The sequence below is a fragment of the Hyperolius riggenbachi genome, chromosome 6, assembly GCF_040937935.1.
Source record: "Hyperolius riggenbachi isolate aHypRig1 chromosome 6, aHypRig1.pri, whole genome shotgun sequence".
NCBI lineage: Eukaryota > Metazoa > Chordata > Amphibia > Anura > Hyperoliidae > Hyperolius > Hyperolius riggenbachi.
In genome coordinates this window covers 215177002-215184955 of record NC_090651.1, presented here as the reverse complement: position 1 = coordinate 215184955, position 7954 = coordinate 215177002, and the positions used below count along the sequence as shown (strand labels likewise).

The following is a 7954-nucleotide window of genomic DNA, read 5'->3' as shown; positions in this document are numbered from 1 at the left end:
AAGCGGGATGTTCGGGGAGTTCGGGGTTCAGCCCGAACATGCCGAACATCGCGGCCATGTTCGGCGAACTTTCCCGAACCCGAACATCCAGGTGTTCGCCCAACACTAAGGAACAGTCTACTGCGAACAGACAGTTATCCTGAACCTAATTGCAAAAAGGCAATACCCAGAAGTCAATTTTTAAGAACAAGACGCATTTCCTCCACAGAGGAAGACTACATGAAAGCAGGCGACAAATTAATTGATAAATTCCTGGCTAAAGGTTATGACTTTGAAGGTCTGAAAAAACTTAAAGAACAAATAGGGACATTAGATAGGAATCAGTTGATGTTCCAGAGCTGGCAACCAAGGAAGAAACAGCAGAGAATCCCCTTTGTGCTGCATTACAATAATTTATCTGGTAATATCCGCAAGGCAGTGAGGAAGTATTGGTCCATATTGCAAAATGACAGAGACTGTGGACACCTTTTCAAGGAATACCCAGTATTCGCCTACAACAGGGGGGAGACTATTGGTGAATTTGTCAGTAACAAAGATCTAGCTAAAAAAAAGGAAATCCAGGTTCCAAGGAGTAGAAAGGAAAGGGACTTTCCCCTGTTTATCGTGCAATTGCTGTGGTGCTGTAATCAAAGGAGATTGGTTCCCACATCCCCGAACTGGTGAAAAGGTCAAATGTACTGGGTACTATACATGTGAAAGTGAATACGTAGTGTATGCCATCAAATGCCCTTGCTGACTTTTTTATGTAGGTAAAACTACTAGGGGGTAAAATCCCGGATACAGGAACATAAAAATAATATTAAAGGATTTGCCAAGGGCGAGAAGCGGCATGAGACAACAGTATCTAGACATTTTGTTGAGTATGGCCACAATTCGATTGAATTAAGATGGCTAGTACTAGATCAAATTGAACCTTTACCAAGAGGAGGGAACAGAGAACGGTGATTACTCCAAAAATAAATTAGATGGATTAAAACAGTAGGGTATTGTACATTAGACTCTGTGTCCCCGAGAGGCCTGAATGAACAGGTCAATCTAAAATGCTTTTTATGATTTCTTTCTGCAGGAAATGAACTGTGCTGCTGGACTTCATGAAATTGAGAAGTAACTGTATGTAAAATACATCAAATTTGATGAAAATAAATGAACTTCCATGTGTCGAGCATAGCTCTTCATCCGTTTATCCAGGGAAGACCTTAAGTGGTAGTGCCCTGTGCAAGTGACTGTATTTTTTAAGTTTTTATTTTTCTTATTTTCAATTTTATTTTCATTTATGATTATTTTTATATGCAATTTTGTAAACTGTGAAGTAACAGATTGCTATTGAAAACTAGAAGCATATAATAGAAAATAGTATGTTCACTTAGAGAGATTGACCCACCCCTAGAGGGAGGGGCCAATAGTATAAAGTGTAGGTGGAGGTGGTAGGAGGTTACACCTGATGAAGGGCGGAGTCTGAAACATGTAGTGTGTATCGACATGCAATAAATTTGAACGCAAGTTCATGCCTGTGGAGTGCCTCTTTCTACTGTATCTATAAACACTGTGTGGAGCAGAGGTGGTGTACCTGCCTGAAAGAGTTGCACCGGCAATAGCTCTCCTAATCCAGGATTGAGCCAATTGAGTAAAGCTCAGTCAAGCAACTATTGGAAGACGTGTTGATTTGACTGTAATTTGAGTAAACTGAATTAACTGACGATTTACAGCATGACATTTTGGGGGATTAATTTGCATTCTGCTCCACAATTGGTTCTGTTCTTGGCGTACGTAAGAGTAAAAGGGTACCTGGAAAATTTGGGTGCCCAGGAAAGCTAATAGTAGAATATTGGTAAATTTACAGATATCCTACTATTAAAGTGTAAAGAAGCCTCCTAAAATATCGGCATTAAATACGGTACTGATATTTTACCCAGCACCCAAATTTCCCTTCAATACCTCTATTTCAAATGGGCGCCGACTAGCAGACACCTAAATTCCCTGCCACCCTGTTGTACATCCTTTATCTGTGTTTAGCAAATGGGACACAATCTGGATTTATACTGGGGGTCATTTGCATCAACCTGCACTCTGTGGGTTCCCCCAACTGACCGGGTTTTCCTTTTATAGAAATAAGCTTCAATACTTGCATGAATATTCCACCGCACAATCAAGAATATTACTGTATGTGCATATTCACTTTGCTAATCCGCTAGGTTGCCTTGATTTTAAAAGTAATATACTCTTGTCTCTTGGCTAAATTTAGCTTTAGTAATGTTGCTAAAGCCTCCCAATTCATATACATATACATATACATAGTATATTCAGCTGTCATGCTTCTTTATGTGAATTTTTACATATATTGTGACTGCTTTGAGCACATCTCGCTTTATTAATAACTGAATATGCATATTGATTGACAGCGATTAATATTACATCACTGTTCATTTTTACAATTAAGATGATAACATTTGGGGTGAAAATTATGGTCATAACTATTGTTCTTAATATATGAGAGTGCATTCTATCGATGCTTGGTAGATGACTTTTGAGTATATTTAGGCAAGAGTTTGTGTGAGATAATGTGTGATAAAATGATGCTACTAAAGCTATCAGTTTATGTTTTTAAATAATTTTGTAGACCTTAAAGAGAACCTGAGGTGGGATTTTATTATGCTAGTGGGGCACAGAGGCTGGTTGTGCACACTAACACCAGCCTCTGTTGCCCCATGGTGTGCCTCCAAGACCCCCCTGCTCGCCGCTATACCCCCCGCAGTGCTGGCGACACGCAGCGTGTCGCCAGCACAATGTTTACCTAAGCGCTGTCTGTCAGCGCCACTCCCCCACCTCCTCCATATCGGCGCTACCCGCCCGCGTCACTTCCCTCCAATCAGCGGGAGGGAAGGGACACAGGCGGGTAGTGCCGATACGGAGGAGCGGCGCTGAGAGACAGCGCTTAGGAAAACATTGTGCTGGCGACACGCTGTGTGTCGCCAGCACTGCGGGGGGGGGGTATAGCGGCGCGCAGGGGGGTCTTGGAGGCACACCATGGGGCAACAGAGGCTGGTGTTAGTGTGCACAACCAGCCTCTGTGCCCCACTAGCATAATAAAATCCCACCTCCGGTTCTCTTTAATGGCTTTGTTCACATCTAAAATAGAAATCACTGACAGCCGCGTTTTTTCAGCGCAATTTTTTTTGCGCCTCCTGGCGTTCCACTGCGCCTTGATTTGTGTTAAGCACTTTTTCAAAGCGCTTTTACAGAGCAATTTGTTTTTTCACTTCCTGACGCAAGTCAGGAAGTGAACTCTTTGACCTGGAAAATAATAAATACAATGTATTTATTCATAAACGCACGAACGCGACAGATAAAGCGATTTGTGAGCGTTTAGCATACCTTCCATGGTAGCAAAATCGGCTCAGAAATGGTACATGCAACGCTTTGCTGAACGGAAAGCGGACACAACGTGCTGATATAAACTGTCCCATGAGGATTCATTGCACTAGGGATTTCAGGGCGTTTTTAAAAATCGCCAGCACTCAAAAAAAAAAAAACACAAAACGCCCTAGGTGTGAACAAGTCCTAAATGAATGTGTCCGCAATTGACTGCTAAGAAGGTAGCAAACAATGCTGTAGCAAAAGTATGTATGCGCACTTAATTTTCTGTATTGTGCACATGTATGCATGCATCCTCCCCATCAACTGTTGTGATTGGTTGTATAAAACAACAGTTGGTGCACATTCATGACTTGCATTTAAAAGCAAAGTGCCTTTGCCATTTTCATCCATACCAAGCTGTATTTATGGACTACTATAGCAGGGATATAGCAATAGCTATAGCAGCCATAGCAACTGCTATGGGGCCCTGGAGCAGAGGGGGCCAGGTTGTACTTGATATGTTCACTATCAACTTTCCTTTGTCTTTCCACCCTGTGACTTTGTTTCTTAGCCCAAGCACTATAAACAGTGTACATTGCATGGGAATGTAAATTGGCGATCACCTCATATCTATAGGTTAGGGGCAGGTGGCATTGCTCAAAAATGCCTAGTTCTGAGGGCCCCATGAAAAATTGGCTATATTGCCTCATAATGTCTTGCTATACCACTGTACTATAGAGAAAAAAGTAAGCAGTTAAAATCTGACAGAACCGACAGGAGTTGGACTAGTCCATTCTTAGGGCCTGAGCCCACTGATGCAGTTGTATCCGCTTCTGTCCACTTTTCAGCATCTGAAATATGAAAAGCGGACACAACTGTGTCAGTGGGCTCAGACCCTAAGTGATTTTAACTGCTTACTTTTTAAGCGAGACAGCTGTTGCTGTCACCCCTATCATTCAAGCACCTAGGTATCATACAATACAAATAAAAACTTCTGGTTTGCTGTCAGCATTTTGTGGAATAAAGTATACATACAGCACAGGTTGTCACTCTCCATTTCCTTCTCTCTTTTACTGCAGATGACAGCATGCTGCCTTTCTATCTGGAGGAGCACACACCAGTGCAGAGGTTACGTACAGGAATTTCACCTGATGTCTTTAGAGTGCCCTCCGGATACGTGTACAGTTAAAAATGGCGCTGAGTGAAAAATGGCGCACCGTTCTGCCGATCATAAAACGCTATTTACAGTTTTAATGTAAATACATTGAAACGGTAAATAGCATTTTGTAAAACATTTATTAGCGGAAAGGTGCACCAGGGGGACTAGTGAGGCAGCGGGAGGTCGGGGTGGAGAGGCAGCGAGACACTAGGCAGCGGGGGGGAATCGAGGAGAAAGGCAGCGAGGTGGAGGGGGGGATTAGGTAGCATTGGCATACATTACCTTGTCCCGGCCGGCGATCGCTCCTTCACTTCTTAGTTAGCTTGCAGGAGTCCCGCATCCAGCCAATCACCATGTGGCTTCAGTTTCCGCATGGTGTCCCCCCTAGTGTCCCGCTGCCTCTCCACCCCGACCCCGCTGCCTCACTAGTCCCCCTGCATTTTCAATGAGATAATTTTTCCTGATCCCTGCTGCCTAACATTTTTTTACATATAAAACAATAAATATTTCTGCTGCGCCATTTGTATACTGTTGGCGCTGTGCGCCATTTTTGCCTGTTCCGCTGGATACTCCTCCCTATTACATTTTAATAAAAAAATGTGTCCCGCAAGTAAGACTAATATTTTGGACCTCTATGTGATTGACATCCCTGCGACTGTCACCTGATTCCTCTCACCTTAGGGTTTTGTGAATCTCTTCTATTCAGAAATTCCCACTGCTCTTGTTACAGTTTCCATGATTACAAAAAACAGTAGAGAGACTGTAATCCCTTGTTACTGATGTAGACATACCTAGGATTTCAAGTGCATCGGACTGTTTTACGGCTCTGCTTCTGTCTGAATCCCTGTTACACTGAATCAGTTGTCTGTTATAACTGAATGGACAACAGATGTGCAGCCCAGTGAAAAAATATCCATGTTTCCCAATGGGTCAGTTCCGATCTACGAATTTCAACAAAAACAATCCACTGCTGCAGAACAACTGACCAGGTGAAACGCATCAGTTTTTTAGCATCCAGTGTAAACCAGCCTATGTTCTGTTCTCTGAATAATGTGTTTTTGAATTGTCCATATTGATTCCACAGTTATGTAACTGTCTGTACAAGCATTACAATCCCATTACTGAGGTGCGGATCTCTTCTAAAAACACCACATATGGATGGAGTACAGGCTTTCATGACTCATTTTGGTAATGTAACCAGTGACATTAATAAATAGGACAGAAGCAAAATCGCCAATACAAGTAAATTGCATTAGTTATCAAAGCCTTGTATCAAGTTATTTTGATTCCCCTTAAAGTGAACCTGAGATAAGAGTGGTATGGCGGCCGCTATATTTGTTTCTTTTTAAACAATACCAGTTGCTTGGCAGTACCGTTGATCTTCTGGCAGACCCGGGACAAGGTCCTCACCCAAGGCTGAGACATCAAAGTGTGCCCTCCATCCCTCCCACTCCAGCCATCACACACTGATTGCTATTAGACTAAGAGGCACCCCAGGGTCCTCAACACCTTAATTTCTAGTTATCTGGAATGCTGTCACTGCCGTGTATCCCCTTTTCTTATTTCTCACTGCTTCAAACACAATAGGTGAATGATAGCTGAGTGAGTTGTGCGCCTCCTCCTACACTGCTACAGACACAGAATGGGGAGGACAGGCAGGCAGCTTGCATTGTTTAAAATAAAATACATATAGCAGCCTCCGTATCACTCTCATCATGGGTTCCCTTTAAGTATAAGTATGCTAACATTTTAAAAATGAATTCTTACCTGGGTACAGTGACTTGCTGCAATTAAAAATACTATTTATATTGCTTTGTAGGCCTGGTTGCTGCCTTGCCAACTGACATTCTAAGTTACATTTTTACGTTTTTATAGATATATGTCCACTTATCGCAATGTGATACCATTAACTGATATCGATTTCGTTTTGCCTTATCTTGCTGAGCTTTTCTGTTTTCTCACTGCATCGTCTCCTTTATTTAATCAGCTCCTAATTATTCACAAATCAGCTACTTGCTCCCGATAATAAAGCTTGAGAAATTGATGTGCGTGGAGTTATGTAAAACACATCCGCTGCAAATCTGGAATGTTTATTGGTAGGTCACTGTCATGTCATGTTGTTGTAAAGCATCTACCGCCATGAAGGAAAGTACGTATACAGAAGTGATTTTCTTTTCTTTCTTGTTTTTCGTTTTTTACAATGTATCACAAAAGGATGAAGGAGATTTTATTTATTAATAAGGACTTTCGGCAAAGACATACTGAAAATGATTCTGTGGTGGATTCATCTGTTCAATCTCAAGAGCGGTGCTTCTGAGTCTGATGGGGTCACAGATGAAAAAGAGATTCATCCTGACACCCGCATTCATGAGGAACACTTTCATGAAGGAGGCCCAGGAACCACAAAACAGCCTCAGGGCAAAGTCTTTTCAAAGAAGGCATTTCTGTGACAGCAACATAATTAATAGAGTCACTCGACTGTTCAAAAAATTAACCTTATTTCACCATCATATTTGCACCTTGAAAAATTCACCCACATCTGCTTATGCTTTCCTTCCACAGTCTTACAGTGGTGGTTTGCACTTACTTTTAGATACATGTAAAGCCCCGAATACTACATTTGTTGCAAAGAAGATTGCCCAGTTAACGTATTTCTGGTCATAGTGAGAGCCAGCACACATTGTTAATAAATCATCTCTTATGCGAACGGACTAAAGAGTCTTTGCTGAGATTTTTGTTGGTGTCTTCCTGAATTGGCGACGCTATTTCCAAAGTGGTTATCGCATATGATTCAAACCCTTGTGGACATTATTGGACAAACTGCCCAGAGCTGCTTTATCAATAAATGATGCTGACAGGATTGATATTTCTCATAAAAAATACAGTGAGATGGTAACTTTCATCTTCAAAAATTGGCTGCAACGATTGCCGTTGTTTTGGAACAACTAAAAGAGAAAATATATCAATTCTTACCAATAGCTTTTGTGTAACTGATAGCCTGCCAATCAGACAAACACAGAATAGTGATTACTGAGCAGAGAACTCTCTGATCATGCATATCTCCACTGACTCAGAAAGGGAATTAAACTATTTGTGACTAGAACTGGTCTCAGTTCAAGGACAACTGAAGTGAGAGAGATATGGAGGCTGCCATACTTATTTGCTTCTAACCAATACCAGTTGCCTGGTTGCCTTGCTGATCCTCTGCCTCTAATACTTTTAGCCATAGACCATGATCAAGCATATGCAGATCAGGGGTTTCTGACATTATTGTCAGATCTGACAAGATTAACTGCATGTTTTTTTCTGGTGTTATTCAGACACTACTGCAGCCAAATACACAAGCAGTGCTGCCGGAACAACTGGTGTTGTTAAAAAAAAAAAATTATGGCAGCCTCCATAGTCTTCTTACTTCCTTTCATTGTTCAGCTGAATGGTGCC

General features: G+C 41.8%; 1 long non-coding RNA gene across 2 annotated transcripts; it reads left to right on the top strand.

Moving 5' to 3' along the window:
- The first annotated feature begins 5402 nt into the window (after positions 1-5402).
- On the top strand, positions 5403-7181 carry LOC137522644 (uncharacterized). Of its 2 annotated transcripts, none has more exons than XR_011022374.1 (3): positions 5403-5502; positions 6501-6609; positions 6728-7181. It is a non-coding gene; the product is annotated as an uncharacterized lncRNA (long non-coding RNA). The 2 variants fall into 2 exon arrangements; XR_011022375.1 differs by lacking the exon at positions 5403-5502 and adding an exon at positions 5635-5701.
- Positions 7182-7954: the final 773 nt, after the last annotated feature.